Raw genomic sequence first — 17,536 nt, 5'->3', positions numbered from 1 at the left:
TGAGATCTATACTTTAGACTGTATCTAAACCTGCTCCAACATGGACTGACATTCTGGCCTACTTTCAGCCGATGCGACTTGTCTGTCGCTGAACAGTCGCTTTTTATGTATTCAGCACCTATGTATAATGTTGTAAAAATGCTCTAGAAGCTAAAGTCGCAGAAATGTCACACATATTTGGCCTGCAACTTTCTGTGCGACAAATTCAGACAGGAAAAATCAGTATAAATCCTTAGAAAATTATCCCCCAGTGTCTCCATCTGCTGGCGGTATTGAATAAGCATTGCTGCACTGATGGGGTATGCATTAGACGAAAAAAAAGAAGAAAAAGAAGAATAATACGCCCAGAAAAGAGGCGAAAAGGAGAAAAACGTAAAAAAACGTGAAAAAAAAGTAAGAGGAAGAGAAGGGAAAAAAAGGTGGAAATGGGTTTAAAAGTGATTTCGGCGGAGAAATATATATATATATATATATATATATATATATATATATATATATACGCGCACACACACACATATATATAAACGTATTCTCCGTTGAGATATTGCAGCCGCTGCTGTGTCCAGGCCCAGGAGCCTTAGCACTGTGCTGTGATGTCACTCAATACCACTGACATCACTAGGTGTAAACAACATCTCTCCTTTGCTGTGTATGTGACTATGGAGCTGTTTGGTGATGTCGTCTATTATGGCCTTCATAGAAGCAACAGGAGATTGTTGCATCCATCTAGAACCCTCAGAACTACAGTGCTATGATGTCACTCACTTCCACAGGCCTTGCAGAGTGTAAACAACAACAACCCAGCTTTGTTGTGTATGTAACCATAGGGATTTGTGATGTCACCTAGAACCTTCACAGCAGCGACAGCTTTATGAGGAGCATCAGCACTGCTCTGCCTGAGCAGAACCATCACCGCCATAGGTTGTCAAATAACCCGGGTTTAACCCACACAGGTAAGTCCAATGGGGTGCAGGCATGTCCTCTATGCTTACAGCTTCCCGTGGGTGTTGGTTTGATACCGTTTGGGGACAGCCAAGGAGGCATCTGCAGGCAACAAAGGTAGGTGTGTGCTTGTGTGTGTGTTTCCTATGCAGATCCTAAGCCCAGTGTCACATGCAAGTAGGAGGAGTAAGAAGGGTTCCTGGCAAATCCGGGTTATGGATTGCATTTAAAAAGGCCCCGTGGGAGTGCAATGGGCCCCTGTCTTGCTGCTTAGCAATAATGGTATGGGTTTAGGTTCTGCTGTGTGTACTGGTGGTTGACTGCCCCCCAGCCCAGAGTGTGCATGGAAAATTGTCTGGCAGCCTCCCTGACAGCAAGCAGTGATAGTGCCCATGAAGGGCACCTTGTTGGGCCCGCCCCTTTCACGGTTATCGCTTCTCGGCCTTTTGGCTAAGATCAAGTGTAGTATCTGTTCTTATCAGTTTAATATCTGATACGTCCCCTATCTGGGGACCATATATTAAATGGATTTTTGAGAACGGGGGCCGATTTCGAAGCTTGCTTCCGTCGCCCTATGCATTGACCCGATATGGCAGTATCTTCGGGTACAGTGCACCACCCCCTTACAGGGTTAAAAAGAAAGATTCCTACTTTCATTGCTACCTGCTTGCTGGCTAGCCAGCTAGCCAGCCCTGTGGGCCTTGCTGCTGCTGCAGCCAAAAAACAAAAGGTGGTGCTGCTGCTGCTTCTGCTTCTGCTTGTGTCTGGCCGCTGTTGGAGCGTCCAGGCACAGGACTTCTGCTGCTGCTGACTAAATGGCCTCCTTAATTGGATCATTTGAGTAGCCAGCACACCTGTGCAGGTAGGGCATGACATGATAGGCAGCTGCCTTGATAGCGGGTGGGTGCTGAATGTTCCTAATTGACAAAATAAGATTAATGCTTATGAAGAAATATAAAATCTCATCCCTTCCCCAATATCGCGCCACACCCCTACCCCTTAATTCCCTGGTTGAACTTGATGGACATATGTCTTTTTTCGACCGTACTAACTATGTAACTATGTAACATAACATGGGGGGGGGGGGGGTCTCCTGGCTGTTCACACAGGTGTGTCATTGCTGTACATTGACCATGCATTGCTTCTGTGGTATTGCAAAGGCAAAGACAAATGCTTCCAGCCATCCATTGCACTAATGGATTGGTCATCAGCTGGCTGTCTATGTCCCGCATCAATATAGACCAAAGTACAGAGGGTTAGGCTATGCTATTGTGCACCTACCTGATGCATCAGAAGGTGCGAGGCCCTTGCTAAATTCTGTGCACAGACTTTGAGATCTATACTTTAGACTGTATCTAAACCTGCTCCAACATGGACTGACATTCTGGCCTACTTTCAGCCGATGCGACTTGTCTGTCGCTGAACAGTCGCTTTTTATGTATTCAGCACCTATGTATAATGTTGTAAAAATGCTCTAGAAGCTAAAGTCGCAGAAATGTCACACATATTTGGCCTGCAACTTTCTGTGCGACAAATTCAGACAGGAAAAATCAGTATAAATCCTTAGAAAATTATCCCCCAGTGTCTCCATCTGCTGGCGGTATTGAATAAGCATTGCTGCACTGATGGGGTATGCATTAGACGAAAAAAAAGAAGAAAAAGAAGAATAATACGCCCAGAAAAGAGGCGAAAAGGAGAAAAACGTAAAAAAACGTGAAAAAAAAGTAAGAGGAAGAGAAGGGAAAAAAAGGTGGAAATGGGTTTAAAAGTGATTTCGGCGGAGAAATATATATATATATATATATATATATATATATATATATATATATACGCGCACACACACACATATATATAAACGTATTCTCCGTTGAGATATTGCAGCCGCTGCTGTGTCCAGGCCCAGGAGCCTTAGCACTGTGCTGTGATGTCACTCAATACCACTGACATCACTAGGTGTAAACAACATCTCTCCTTTGCTGTGTATGTGACTATGGAGCTGTTTGGTGATGTCGTCTATTATGGCCTTCATAGAAGCAACAGGAGATTGTTGCATCCATCTAGAACCCTCAGAACTACAGTGCTATGATGTCACTCACTTCCACAGGCCTTGCAGAGTGTAAACAACAACAACCCAGCTTTGTTGTGTATGTAACCATAGGGATTTGTGATGTCACCTAGAACCTTCACAGCAGCGACAGCTTTATGAGGAGCATCAGCACTGCTCTGCCTGAGCAGAACCATCACCGCCATAGGTTGTCAAATAACCCGGGTTTAACCCACACAGGTAAGTCCAATGGGGTGCAGGCATGTCCTCTATGCTTACAGCTTCCCGTGGGTGTTGGTTTGATACCGTTTGGGGACAGCCAAGGAGGCATCTGCAGGCAACAAAGGTAGGTGTGTGCTTGTGTGTGTGTTTCCTATGCAGATCCTAAGCCCAGTGTCACATGCAAGTAGGAGGAGTAAGAAGGGTTCCTGGCAAATCCGGGTTATGGATTGCATTTAAAAAGGCCCCGTGGGAGTGCAATGGGCCCCTGTCTTGCTGCTTAGCAATAATGGTATGGGTTTAGGTTCTGCTGTGTGTACTGGTGGTTGACTGCCCCCCAGCCCAGAGTGTGCATGGAAAATTGTCTGGCAGCCTCCCTGACAGCAAGCAGTGATAGTGCCCATGAAGGGCACCTTGTTGGGCCCGCCCCTTTCACGGTTATCGCTTCTCGGCCTTTTGGCTAAGATCAAGTGTAGTATCTGTTCTTATCAGTTTAATATCTGATACGTCCCCTATCTGGGGACCATATATTAAATGGATTTTTGAGAACGGGGGCCGATTTCGAAGCTTGCTTCCGTCGCCCTATGCATTGACCCGATATGGCAGTATCTTCGGGTACAGTGCACCACCCCCTTACAGGGTTAAAAAGAAAGATTCCTACTTTCATTGCTACCTGCTTGCTGGCTAGCCAGCTAGCCAGCCCTGTGGGCCTTGCTGCTGCTGCAGCCAAAAAACAAAAGGTGGTGCTGCTGCTGCTTCTGCTTCTGCTTGTGTCTGGCCGCTGTTGGAGCGTCCAGGCACAGGACTTCTGCTGCTGCTGACTAAATGGCCTCCTTAATTGGATCATTTGAGTAGCCAGCACACCTGTGCAGGTAGGGCATGACATGATAGGCAGCTGCCTTGATAGCGGGTGGGTGCTGAATGTTCCTAATTGACAAAATAAGATTAATGCTTATGAAGAAATATAAAATCTCATCCCTTCCCCAATATCGCGCCACACCCCTACCCCTTAATTCCCTGGTTGAACTTGATGGACATATGTCTTTTTTCGACCGTACTAACTATGTAACTATGTAACATAACATGGGGGGGGGGGGGTCTCCTGGCTGTTCACACAGGTGTGTCATTGCTGTACATTGACCATGCATTGCTTCTGTGGTATTGCAAAGGCAAAGACAAATGCTTCCAGCCATCCATTGCACTAATGGATTGGTCATCAGCTGGCTGTCTATGTCCCGCATCAATATAGACCAAAGTACAGAGGGTTAGGCTATGCTATTGTGCACCTACCTGATGCATCAGAAGGTGCGAGGCCCTTGCTAAATTCTGTGCACAGACTTTGAGATCTATACTTTAGACTGTATCTAAACCTGCTCCAACATGGACTGACATTCTGGCCTACTTTCAGCCGATGCGACTTGTCTGTCGCTGAACAGTCGCTTTTTATGTATTCAGCACCTATGTATAATGTTGTAAAAATGCTCTAGAAGCTAAAGTCGCAGAAATGTCACACATATTTGGCCTGCAACTTTCTGTGCGACAAATTCAGACAGGAAAAATCAGTATAAATCCTTAGAAAATTATCCCCCAGTGTCTCCATCTGCTGGCGGTATTGAATAAGCATTGCTGCACTGATGGGGTATGCATTAGACGAAAAAAAAGAAGAAAAAGAAGAATAATACGCCCAGAAAAGAGGCGAAAAGGAGAAAAACGTAAAAAAACGTGAAAAAAAAGTAAGAGGAAGAGAAGGGGAAAAAAGGTGGAAATGGGTTTAAAAGTGATTTCGGCGGAGAAATATATATATATATATATATATATATATATATATATATACGCGCACACACACACATATATATAAACGTATTCTCCGTTGAGATATTGCAGCCGCTGCTGTGTCCAGGCCCAGGAGCCTTAGCACTGTGCTGTGATGTCACTCAATACCACTGACATCACTAGGTGTAAACAACATCTCTCCTTTGCTGTGTATGTGACTATGGAGCTGTTTGGTGATGTCGTCTATTATGGCCTTCATAGAAGCAACAGGAGATTGTTGCATCCATCTAGAACCCTCAGAACTACAGTGCTATGATGTCACTCACTTCCACAGGCCTTGCAGAGTGTAAACAACAACAACCCAGCTTTGTTGTGTATGTAACCATAGGGATTTGTGATGTCACCTAGAACCTTCACAGCAGCGACAGCTTTATGAGGAGCATCAGCACTGCTCTGCCTGAGCAGAACCATCACCGCCATAGGTTGTCAAATAACCCGGGTTTAACCCACACAGGTAAGTCCAATGGGGTGCAGGCATGTCCTCTATGCTTACAGCTTCCCGTGGGTGTTGGTTTGATACCGTTTGGGGACAGCCAAGGAGGCATCTGCAGGCAACAAAGGTAGGTGTGTGCTTGTGTGTGTGTTTCCTATGCAGATCCTAAGCCCAGTGTCACATGCAAGTAGGAGGAGTAAGAAGGGTTCCTGGCAAATCCGGGTTATGGATTGCATTTAAAAAGGCCCCGTGGGAGTGCAATGGGCCCCTGTCATGCTGCTTAGCAATAATGGTATGGGTTTAGGTTCTGCTGTGTGTACTGGTGGTTGACTGCCCCCCAGCCCAGAGTGTGCATGGAAAATTGTCTGGCAGCCTCCCTGACAGCAAGCAGTGATAGTGCCCATGAAGGGCACCTTGTTGGGCCCGCCCCTTTCACGGTTATCGCTTCTCGGCCTTTTGGCTAAGATCAAGTGTAGTATCTGTTCTTATCAGTTTAATATCTGACACGTCCCCTATCTGGGGACCATATATTAAATGGATTTTTGAGAACGGGGGCCGATTTCGAAGCTTGCTTCCGTCGCCCTATGCATTGACCCGATATGGCAGTATCTTCGGGTACAGTGCACCACCCCCTTACAGGGTTAAAAAGAAAGATTCCTACTTTCATTGCTACCTGCTTGCTGGCTAGCCAGCTAGCCAGCCCTGTGGGCCTTGCTGCTGCTGCAGCCAAAAAACAAAAGGTGGTGCTGCTGCTGCTTCTGCTGCTTCTGCTTCTGCTTGTGTCTGGCCGCTGTTGGAGCGTCCAGGCACAGGACTTCTGCTGCTGCTGACTAAATGGCCTCCTTAATTGGATCATTTGAGTAGCCAGCACACCTGTGCAGGTAGGGCATGACATGATAGGCAGCTGCCTTGATAGCGGGTGGGTGCTGAATGTTCCTAATTGACAAAATAAGATTAATGCTTATGAAGAAATATAAAATCTCATCCCTTCCCCAATATCGCGCCACACCCCTACCCCTTAATTCCCTGGTTGAACTTGATGGACATATGTCTTTTTTCGACCGTACTAACTATGTAACTATGTAACATAACATGGGGGGGGGGGGGGGTCTCCTGGCTGTTCACACAGGTGTGTCATTGCTGTACATTGACCATGCATTGCTTCTGTGGTATTGCAAAGGCAAAGACAAATGCTTCCAGCCATCCATTGCACTAATGGATTGGTCATCAGCTGGCTGTCTATGTCCCGCATCAATATAGACCAAAGTACAGAGGGTTAGGCTATGCTATTGTGCACCTACCTGATGCATCAGAAGGTGCGAGGCCCTTGCTAAATTCTGTGCACAGACTTTGAGATCTATACTTTAGACTGTATCTAAACCTGCTCCAACATGGACTGACATTCTGGCCTACTTTCAGCCGATGCGACTTGTCTGTCGCTGAACAGTCGCTTTTTATGTATTCAGCACCTATGTATAATGTTGTAAAAATGCTCTAGAAGCTAAAGTCGCAGAAATGTCACACATATTTGGCCTGCAACTTTCTGTGCGACAAATTCAGACAGGAAAAATCAGTATAAATCCTTAGAAAATTATCCCCCAGTGTCTCCATCTGCTGGCGGTATTGAATAAGCATTGCTGCACTGATGGGGTATGCATTAGACAAAAAAAAAGAAGAAAAAGAAGAATAATACGCCCAGAAAAGAGGCGAAAAGGAGAAAAACGTAAAAAAACGTGAAAAAAAAGTAAGAGGAAGAGAAGGGAAAAAAAGGTGGAAATGGGTTTAAAAGTGATTTCGGCGGAGAAATATATATATATATATATATATATATATATATATATATATATACGCGCACACACACACATATATATAAACGTATTCTCCGTTGAGATATTGCAGCCGCTGCTGTGTCCAGGCCCAGGAGCCTTAGCACTGTGCTGTGATGTCACTCAATACCACTGACATCACTAGGTGTAAACAACATCTCTCCTTTGCTGTGTATGTGACTATGGAGCTGTTTGGTGATGTCGTCTATTATGGCCTTCATAGAAGCAACAGGAGATTGTTGCATCCATCTAGAACCCTCAGAACTACAGTGCTATGATGTCACTCACTTCCACAGGCCTTGCAGAGTGTAAACAACAACAACCCAGCTTTGTTGTGTATGTAACCATAGGGATTTGTGATGTCACCTAGAACCTTCACAGCAGCGACAGCTTTATGAGGAGCATCAGCACTGCTCTGCCTGAGCAGAACCATCACCGCCATAGGTTGTCAAATAACCCGGGTTTAACCCACACAGGTAAGTCCAATGGGGTGCAGGCATGTCCTCTATGCTTACAGCTTCCCGTGGGTGTTGGTTTGATACCGTTTGGGGACAGCCAAGGAGGCATCTGCAGGCAACAAAGGTAGGTGTGTGCTTGTGTGTGTGTTTCCTATGCAGATCCTAAGCCCAGTGTCACATGCAAGTAGGAGGAGTAAGAAGGGTTCCTGGCAAATCCGGGTTATGGATTGCATTTAAAAAGGCCCCGTGGGAGTGCAATGGGCCCCTGTCTTGCTGCTTAGCAATAATGGTATGGGTTTAGGTTCTGCTGTGTGTACTGGTGGTTGACTGCCCCCCAGCCCAGAGTGTGCATGGAAAATTGTCTGGCACCCTCCCTGACAGCAAGCAGTGATAGTGCCCATGAAGGGCACCTTGTTGGGCCCGCCCCTTTCACGGTTATCGCTTCTCGGCCTTTTGGCTAAGATCAAGTGTAGTATCTGTTCTTATCAGTTTTCATGCTGGTGGGGATGGGTGCTGCATGGAGGATGCAGGTGTACCAGGGCTTTCCGGGGCTGGTTCTGAGGAATCAGCTCGACGGCTGCCCCGATGTGACCTGTTCCCTCCGGGTCTCGCCATGAGGCTGAGAGGGTCTAGAGCCGAGGTACTTTTGTGCCTCGGGGAGTGGTGACCCCGAGGTGCCGAAACTCACTGGGAGAATAGACTCACTGAGTTGAAGCACGGGCACCATAATCTCTTCACCTTGTGGCACTCACCTCTTGATTCCCGGCCTTCTGGCTAGGATCAGAGAAATTTTTATAGATCCGGCCGGATGTCCGGGCAGTATATCTGCACACATTCACTTATTTATTTCTTTTTTGTCTCACTGTGTCACTTTTTGCGTGTTGTGTGTTCACAGGATTTGTCAGGATGCGGTAGCCCTTCTGGGTGTCCCTCCTGGCGGTCTAGGGGAGGTGTGTGTGGCCATTAGGTTCCGCACCTCCCTGCAAACACCCCGGGTACTCCTGCTTTGGCAGGGTACCTACCGTAATCGGCTCTGCGGGCAGATACCTTGGCCAACGCCAAGGGGGATGCCGGGAGCATTTGTGGTCCCCTAGTAGCTTCGGCGAAAAGGGACATCGAACCTGGAACCTCGCAGGTACCTTTTGGTCCGGAGGCGAAGGGTAAGGTTTGTTGGGGGGCCTCTCTCCTATCGGAGAAGGGCTTGCGATAGACCGCATCCTTTGTGCACGTTTTTTTAGTGTAACACGTTTGCACTTTTTCTTGCACTTTGGGTGAATCGAAAGCACGTTCCTCGGCTTTAGATAAAAAAAAAAAAAAATCTGTTCTTATCAGTTTAATATCTGATACGTCCCCTATCTGGGGACCATATATTAAATGGATTTTTGAGAACGGGGGCCGATTTCGAAGCTTGCTTCCGTCGCCCTATGCATTGACCCGATATGGCAGTATCTTCGGGTACAGTGCACCACCCCCTTACAGGGTTAAAAAGAAAGATTCCTACTTTCATTGCTACCTGCTTGCTGGCTAGCCAGCTAGCCAGCCCTGTGGGCCTTGCTGCTGCTGCAGCCAAAAAACAAAAGGTGGTGCTGCTGCTGCTTCTGCTTCTGCTTGTGTCTGGCCGCTGTTGGAGCGTCCAGGCACAGGACTTCTGCTGCTGCTGACTAAATGGCCTCCTTAATTGGATCATTTGAGTAGCCAGCACACCTGTGCAGGTAGGGCATGACATGATAGGCAGCTGCCTTGATAGCGGGTGGGTGCTGAATGTTCCTAATTGACAAAATAAGATTAATGCTTATGAAGAAATATAAAATCTCATCCCTTCCCCAATATCGCGCCACACCCCTACCCCTTAATTCCCTGGTTGAACTTGATGGACATATGTCTTTTTTCGACCGTACTAACTATGTAACTATGTAACATAACATGGGGGGGGGGGGGGGTCTCCTGGCTGTTCACACAGGTGTGTCATTGCTGTACATTGACCATGCATTGCTTCTGTGGTATTGCAAAGGCAAAGACAAATGCTTCCAGCCATCCATTGCACTAATGGATTGGTCATCAGCTGGCTGTCTATGTCCCGCATCAATATAGACCAAAGTACAGAGGGTTAGGCTATGCTATTGTGCACCTACCTGATGCATCAGAAGGTGCGAGGCCCTTGCTAAATTCTGTGCACAGACTTTGAGATCTATACTTTAGACTGTATCTAAACCTGCTCCAACATGGACTGACATTCTGGCCTACTTTCAGCCGATGCGACTTGTCTGTCGCTGAACAGTCGCTTTTTATGTATTCAGCACCTATGTATAATGTTGTAAAAATGCTCTAGAAGCTAAAGTCGCAGAAATGTCACACATATTTGGCCTGCAACTTTCTGTGCGACAAATTCAGACAGGAAAAATCAGTATAAATCCTTAGAAAATTATCCCCCAGTGTCTCCATCTGCTGGCGGTATTGAATAAGCATTGCTGCACTGATGGGGTATGCATTAGACGAAAAAAAAGAAGAAAAAGAAGAATAATACGCCCAGAAAAGAGGCGAAAAGGAGAAAAACGTAAAAAAACGTGAAAAAAAAGTAAGAGGAAGAGAAGGGAAAAAAAGGTGGAAATGGGTTTAAAAGTGATTTCGGCGGAGAAATATATATATATATATATATATATATATATATATATATATATATATATACGCGCACACACACACATATATATAAACGTATTCTCCGTTGAGATATTGCAGCCGCTGCTGTGTCCAGGCCCAGGAGCCTTAGCACTGTGCTGTGATGTCACTCAATACCACTGACATCACTAGGTGTAAACAACATCTCTCCTTTGCTGTGTATGTGACTATGGAGCTGTTTGGTGATGTTGTCTATTATGGCCTTCATAGAAGCAACAGGAGATTGTTGCATCCATCTAGAACCCTCAGAACTACAGTGCTATGATGTCACTCACTTCCACAGGCCTTGCAGAGTGTAAACAACAACAACCCAGCTTTGTTGTGTATGTAACCATAGGGATTTGTGATGTCACCTAGAACCTTCACAGCAGCGACAGCTTTATGAGGAGCATCAGCACTGCTCTGCCTGAGCAGAACCATCACCGCCATAGGTTGTCAAATAACCCGGGTTTAACCCACACAGGTAAGTCCAATGGGGTGCAGGCATGTCCTCTATGCTTACAGCTTCCCGTGGGTGTTGGTTTGATACCGTTTGGGGACAGCCAAGGAGGCATCTGCAGGCAACAAAGGTAGGTGTGTGCTTGTGTGTGTGTTTCCTATGCAGATCCTAAGCCCAGTGTCACATGCAAGTAGGAGGAGTAAGAAGGGTTCCTGGCAAATCCGGGTTATGGATTGCATTTAAAAAGGCCCCGTGGGAGTGCAATGGGCCCCTGTCTTGCTGCTTAGCAATAATGGTATGGGTTTAGGTTCTGCTGTGTGTACTGGTGGTTGACTGCCCCCCAGCCCAGAGTGTGCATGGAAAATTGTCTGGCAGCCTCCCTGACAGCAAGCAGTGATAGTGCCCATGAAGGGCACCTTGTTGGGCCCGCCCCTTTCACGGTTATCGCTTCTCGGCCTTTTGGCTAAGATCAAGTGTAGTATCTGTTCTTATCAGTTTTCATGCTGGTGGGGATGGGTGCTGCATGGAGGATGCAGGTGTACCAGGGCTTTCCGGGGCTGGTTCTGAGGAATCAGCTCGACGGCTGCCCCGATGTGACCTGTTCCCTCCGGGTCTCGCCATGAGGCTGAGAGGGTCTAGAGCCGAGGTACTTTTGTGCCTCGGGGAGTGGTGACCCCGAGGTGCCGAAACTCACTGGGAGAATAGGCTCACTGAGTTGAAGCACGGGCACCATAATCTCTTCACCTTGTGGCACTCACCTCTTGATTCCCGGCCTTCTGGCTAGGATCAGAGAAATTTTTATAGATCCGGCCGGATGTCCGGGCAGTATATCTGCACACATTCACTTATTTATTTATTTTTTGTCTCACTGTGTCACTTTTTGCGTGTTGTGTGTTCACAGGATTTGTCAGGATGCGGTAGCCCTTCTGGGTGTCCCTCCTGGCGGTCTAGGGGAGGTGTGTGTGGCCATTAGGTTCCGCACCTCCCTGCAAACACCCCGGGTACTCCTGCTTCGCAGGGTACCTACCGTAATCGGCTCTGCGGGCAGATACCTTGGCTAACGCCAAGGGGGATGCCGGGAGCATTTGTGGTCCCCTAGTAGCTTCGGCGAAAAGGGACATCGAACCTGGAACCTCGCAGGTACCTTTTGGTCCGGAGGCGAAGGGTAAGGTTTGTTGGGGGGCCTCTCTCCTATCGGAGAAGGGCTTGCGATAGACCGCATCCTTTGTGCACGTTTTTTTAGTGTAACACGTTTGCACTTTTTCTTGCACTTTGGGTGAATCGAAAGCACGTTCCTCGGCTTTAGATAAAAAAAAAAAAAATCTGTTCTTATCAGTTTAATATCTGATACGTCCCCTATCTGGGGACCATATATTAAATGGATTTTTGAGAACGGGGGCCGATTTCGAAGCTTGCTTCCGTCGCCCTATGCATTGACCCGATATGGCAGTATCTTCGGGTACAGTGCACCACCCCCTTACAGGGTTAAAAAGAAAGATTCCTACTTTCATTGCTACCTGCTTGCTGGCTAGCCAGCTAGCCAGCCCTGTGGGCCTTGCTGCTGCTGCAGCCAAAAAACAAAAGGTGGTGCTGCTGCTGCTTCTGCTGCTTCTGCTTCTGCTTGTGTCTGGCCGCTGTTGGAGCGTCCAGGCACAGGACTTCTGCTGCTGCTGACTAAATGGCCTCCTTAATTGGATCATTTGAGTAGCCAGCACACCTGTGCAGGTAGGGCATGACATGATAGGCAGCTGCCTTGATAGCGGGTGGGTGCTGAATGTTCCTAATTGACAAAATAAGATTAATGCTTATGAAGAAATATAAAATCTCATCCCTTCCCCAATATCGCGCCACACCCCTACCCCTTAATTCCCTGGTTGAACTTGATGGACATATGTCTTTTTTCGACCGTACTAACTATGTAACTATGTAACATAACATGGGGGGGGGGGGTCTCCTGGCTGTTCACACAGGTGTGTCATTGCTGTACATTGACCATGCATTGCTTCTGTGGTATTGCAAAGGCAAAGACAAATGCTTCCAGCCATCCATTGCACTAATGGATTGGTCATCAGCTGGCTGTCTATGTCCCGCATCAATATAGACCAAAGTACAGAGGGTTAGGCTATGCTATTGTGCACCTACCTGATGCATCAGAAGGTGCGAGGCCCTTGCTAAATTCTGTGCACAGACTTTGAGATCTATACTTTAGACTGTATCTAAACCTGCTCCAACATGGACTGACATTCTGGCCTACTTTCAGCCGATGCGACTTGTCTGTCGCTGAACAGTCGCTTTTTATGTATTCAGCACCTATGTATAATGTTGTAAAAATGCTCTAGAAGCTAAAGTCGCAGAAATGTCACACATATTTGGCCTGCAACTTTCTGTGCGACAAATTCAGACAGGAAAAATCAGTATAAATCCTTAGAAAATTATCCCCCAGTGTCTCCATCTGCTGGCGGTATTGAATAAGCATTGCTGCACTGATGGGGTATGCATTAGACGAAAAAAAAGAAGAAAAAGAAGAATAATACGCCCAGAAAAGAGGCGAAAAGGAGAAAAACGTAAAAAAACGTGAAAAAAAAGTAAGAGGAAGAGAAGGGAAAAAAAGGTGGAAATGGGTTTAAAAGTGATTTCGGCGGAGAAATATATATATATATATATATATATATATATATATATATATATATACGCGCACACACACACATATATATAAACGTATTCTCCGTTGAGATATTGCAGCCGCTGCTGTGTCCAGGCCCAGGAGCCTTAGCACTGTGCTGTGATGTCACTCAATACCACTGACATCACTAGGTGTAAACAACATCTCTCCTTTGCTGTGTATGTGACTATGGAGCTGTTTGGTGATGTCGTCTATTATGGCCTTCATAGAAGCAACAGGAGATTGTTGCATCCATCTAGAACCCTCAGAACTACAGTGCTATGATGTCACTCACTTCCACAAGCCTTGCAGAGTGTAAACAACAACAACCCAGCTTTGTTGTGTATGTAACCATAGGGATTTGTGATGTCACCTAGAACCTTCACAGCAGCGACAGCTTTATGAGGAGCATCAGCACTGCTCTGCCTGAGCAGAACCATCACCGCCATAGGTTGTCAAATAACCCGGGTTTAACCCACACAGGTAAGTCCAATGGGGTGCAGGCATGTCCTCTATGCTTACAGCTTCCCGTGGGTGTTGGTTTGATACCGTTTGGGGACAGCCAAGGAGGCATCTGCAGGCAACAAAGGTAGGTGTGTGCTTGTGTGTGTGTTTCCTATGCAGATCCTAAGCCCAGTGTCACATGCAAGTAGGAGGAGTAAGAAGGGTTCCTGGCAAATCCGGGTTATGGATTGCATTTAAAAAGGCCCCGTGGGAGTGCAATGGGCCCCTGTCTTGCTGCTTAGCAATAATGGTATGGGTTTAGGTTCTGCTGTGTGTACTGGTGGTTGACTGCCCCCCAGCCCAGAGTGTGCATGGAAAATTGTCTGGCAGCCTCCCTGACAGCAAGCAGTGATAGTGCCCATGAAGGGCACCTTGTTGGGCCCGCCCCTTTCACGGTTATCGCTTCTCGGCCTTTTGGCTAAGATCAAGTGTAGTATCTGTTCTTATCAGTTTAATATCTGATACGTCCCCTATCTGGGGACCATATATTAAATGGATTTTTGAGAACGGGGGCCGATTTCGAAGCTTGCTTCCGTCGCCCTATGCATTGACCCGATATGGCAGTATCTTCGGGTACAGTGCACCACCCCCTTACAGGGTTAAAAAGAAAGATTCCTACTTTCATTGCTACCTGCTTGCTGGCTAGCCAGCTAGCCAGCCCTGTGGGCCTTGCTGCTGCTGCAGCCAAAAAACAAAAGGTGGTGCTGCTGCTGCTTCTGCTGCTTCTGCTTCTGCTTGTGTCTGGCCGCTGTTGGAGCGTCCAGGCACAGGACTTCTGCTGCTGCCGACTAAATGGCCTCCTTAATTGGATCATTTGAGTAGCCAGCACACCTGTGCAGGTAGGGCATGACATGATAGGCAGCTGCCTTGATAGCGGGTGGGTGCTGAATGTTCCTAATTGACAAAATAAGATTAATGCTTATGAAGAAATATAAAATCTCATCCCTTCCCCAATATCGCGCCACACCTCTACCCCTTAATTCCCTGGTTGAACTTGATGGACATATGTCTTTTTTCGACCGTACTAACTATGTAACTATGTAACATAACATGGGGGGGGTCTACTGGCTGTTCACACAGGTGTGTCATTGCTGTACATTGACCATGCATTGCTTCTGTGGTATTGCAAAGGCAAAGACAAATGCTTCCAGCCATCCATTGCACTAATGGATTGGTCATCAGCTGGCTGTCTATGTCCCGCATCAATATAGACCAAAGTACAGAGGGTTAGGCTATGCTATTGTGCACCTACCTGATGCATCAGAAGGTGCGAGGCCCTTGCTAAATTCTGTGCACAGACTTTGAGATCTATACTTTAGACTGTATCTAAACCTGCTCCAACATGGACTGACATTCTGGCCTACTTTCAGCCGATGCGACTTGTCTGTCGCTGAACAGTCGCTTTTTATGTATTCAGCACCTATGTATAATGTTGTAAAAATGCTCTAGAAGCTAAAGTCGCAGAAATGTCACACATATTTGGCCTGCAACTTTCTGTGCGACAAATTCAGACAGGAAAAATCAGTATAAATCCTTAGAAAATTATCCCCCAGTGTCTCCATCTGCTGGCGGTATTGAATAAGCATTGCTGCACTGATGGGGTATGCATTAGACGAAAAAAAAGAAGAAAAAGAAGAATAATACGCCCAGAAAAGAGGCGAAAAGGAGAAAAACGTAAAAAAACGTGAAAAAAAAGTAAGAGGAAGAGAAGGGAAAAAAAGGTGGAAATGGGTTTAAAAGTGATTTCGGCGGAGAAATATATATATATATATATATATATATATATATATATATATATATATATATATACGTGCACACACACACATATATATAAACGTATTCTCCGTTGAGATATTGCAGCCGCTGCTGTGTCCAGGCCCAGGAGCCTTAGCACTGTGCTGTGATGTCACTCAATACCACTGACATCACTAGGTGTAAACAACATCTCTCCTTTGCTGTGTATGTGACTATGGAGCTGTTTGGTGATGTCGTCTATTATGGCCTTCATAGAAGCAACAGGAGATTGTTGCATCCATCTAGAACCCTCAGAACTACAGTGCTATGATGTCACTCACTTCCACAGGCCTTGCAGAGTGTAAACAACAACAACCCAGCTTTGTTGTGTATGTAACCATAGGGATTTGTGATGTCACCTAGAACCTTCACAGCAGCGACAGCTTTATGAGGAGCATCAGCACTGCTCTGCCTGAGCAGAACCATCACCGCCATAGGTTGTCAAATAACCCGGGTTTAACCCACACAGGTAAGTCCAATGGGGTGCAGGCATGTCCTCTATGCTTACAGCTTCCCGTGGGTGTTGGTTTGATACCGTTTGGGGACAGCCAAGGAGGCATCTGCAGGCAACAAAGGTAGGTGTGTGCTTGTGTGTGTGTTTCCTATGCAGATCCTAAGCCCAGTGTCACATGCAAGTAGGAGGAGTAAGAAGGGTTCCTGGCAAATCCGGGTTATGGATTGCATTTAAAAAGGCCCCGTGGGAGTGCAATGGGCCCCTGTCTTGCTGCTTAGCAATAATGGTATGGGTTTAGGTTCTGCTGTGTGTACTGGTGGTTGACTGCCCCCCAGCCCAGAGTGTGCATGGAAAATTGTCTGGCAGCCTCCCTGACAGCAAGCAGTGATAGTGCCCATGAAGGGCACCTTGTTGGGCCCGCCCCTTTCACGGTTATCGCTTCTCGGCCTTTTGGCTAAGATCAAGTGTAGTATCTGTTCTTATCAGTTTAATATCTGATACGTCCCCTATCTGGGGACCATATATTAAATGGATTTTTGAGAACGGGGGCCGATTTCGAAGCTTGCTTCCGTCGCCCTATGCATTGACCCGATATGGCAGTATCTTCGGGTACAGTGCACCACCCCCTTACAGGGTTAAAAAGAAAGATTCCTACTTTCATTGCTACCTGCTTGCTGGCTAGCCAGCTAGCCAGCCCTGTGGGCCTTGCTGCTGCTGCAGCCAATAAACAAAAGGTGGTGCTGCTGCTGCTTCTGCTGCTTCTGCTTCTGCTTGTGTCTGGCCGCTGTTGGAGCGTCCAGGCACAGGACTTCTGCTGCTGCTGACTAAATGGCCTCCTTAATTGGATCATTTGAGTAGCCAGCACACCTGTGCAGGTAGGGCATGACATGATAGGCAGCTGCCTTGATAGCGGGTGGGTGCTGAATGTTCCTAATTGACAAAATAAGATTAATGCTTATGAAGAAATATAAAATCTCATCCCTTCCCCAATATCGCGCCACACCCCTACCCCTTAATTCCCTGGTTGAACTTGATGGACATATGTCTTTTTTCGACCGTACTAACTATGTAACTATGTAACATAACATGGGGGGGGGGGGGGGTCTCCTGGCTGTTCACACAGGTGTGTCATTGCTGTACATTGACCATGCATTGCTTCTGTGGCATTGCAAAGGCAAAGACAAATGCTTCCAGCCATCCATTGCACTAATGGATTGGTCATCAGCTGGCTGTCTATGTCCCGCATCAATAT

General features: G+C 46.7%; 5 non-coding genes and 4 pseudogenes across 5 annotated transcripts; all 9 read left to right on the top strand.

Annotated features, from left to right (window-relative positions):
• The first annotated feature begins 1,372 nt into the window (after positions 1–1,372).
• Positions 1,373–1,563, top strand: LOC130298428 (U2 spliceosomal RNA). The gene has a single exon (XR_008849793.1). It is a non-coding gene; the product is annotated as a U2 spliceosomal RNA (small nuclear RNA).
• Positions 1,564–3,645: 2,082 nt separating this feature from the next.
• Positions 3,646–3,836, top strand: LOC130298427 (U2 spliceosomal RNA). The gene has a single exon (XR_008849792.1). It is a non-coding gene; the product is annotated as a U2 spliceosomal RNA (small nuclear RNA).
• A 2,075-nt stretch (positions 3,837–5,911) lies between these two features.
• On the top strand, positions 5,912–6,102 carry LOC130298446 (U2 spliceosomal RNA). Its single transcript, XR_008849811.1, has one exon. It is a non-coding gene; the product is annotated as a U2 spliceosomal RNA (small nuclear RNA).
• Positions 6,103–8,192: 2,090 nt separating this feature from the next.
• Positions 8,193–8,352, top strand: LOC130298463 (U2 spliceosomal RNA; annotated as a pseudogene).
• A 693-nt stretch (positions 8,353–9,045) lies between these two features.
• Positions 9,046–9,226, top strand: LOC130298453 (U2 spliceosomal RNA; annotated as a pseudogene).
• Positions 9,227–11,313: 2,087 nt separating this feature from the next.
• LOC130298462 (U2 spliceosomal RNA) lies at positions 11,314–11,473 on the top strand (annotated as a pseudogene).
• Positions 11,474–12,165: 692 nt separating this feature from the next.
• Positions 12,166–12,345, top strand: LOC130298454 (U2 spliceosomal RNA; annotated as a pseudogene).
• Positions 12,346–14,434: 2,089 nt separating this feature from the next.
• On the top strand, positions 14,435–14,625 carry LOC130298426 (U2 spliceosomal RNA). Its single transcript, XR_008849791.1, has one exon. It is a non-coding gene; the product is annotated as a U2 spliceosomal RNA (small nuclear RNA).
• Positions 14,626–16,718: 2,093 nt separating this feature from the next.
• On the top strand, positions 16,719–16,909 carry LOC130298425 (U2 spliceosomal RNA). Its single transcript, XR_008849790.1, has one exon. It is a non-coding gene; the product is annotated as a U2 spliceosomal RNA (small nuclear RNA).
• The last annotated feature ends 627 nt before the right edge of the window (positions 16,910–17,536 follow it).

Source organism: Hyla sarda, unplaced genomic scaffold, assembly GCF_029499605.1.
Source record: "Hyla sarda isolate aHylSar1 unplaced genomic scaffold, aHylSar1.hap1 scaffold_1000, whole genome shotgun sequence".
In the NCBI taxonomy this organism is placed as follows: Eukaryota; Metazoa; Chordata; class Amphibia; order Anura; family Hylidae; genus Hyla; species Hyla sarda.
Note: the sequence above shows the minus strand (reverse complement) of the source record. Positions and strands in the feature narration are given on the sequence as shown.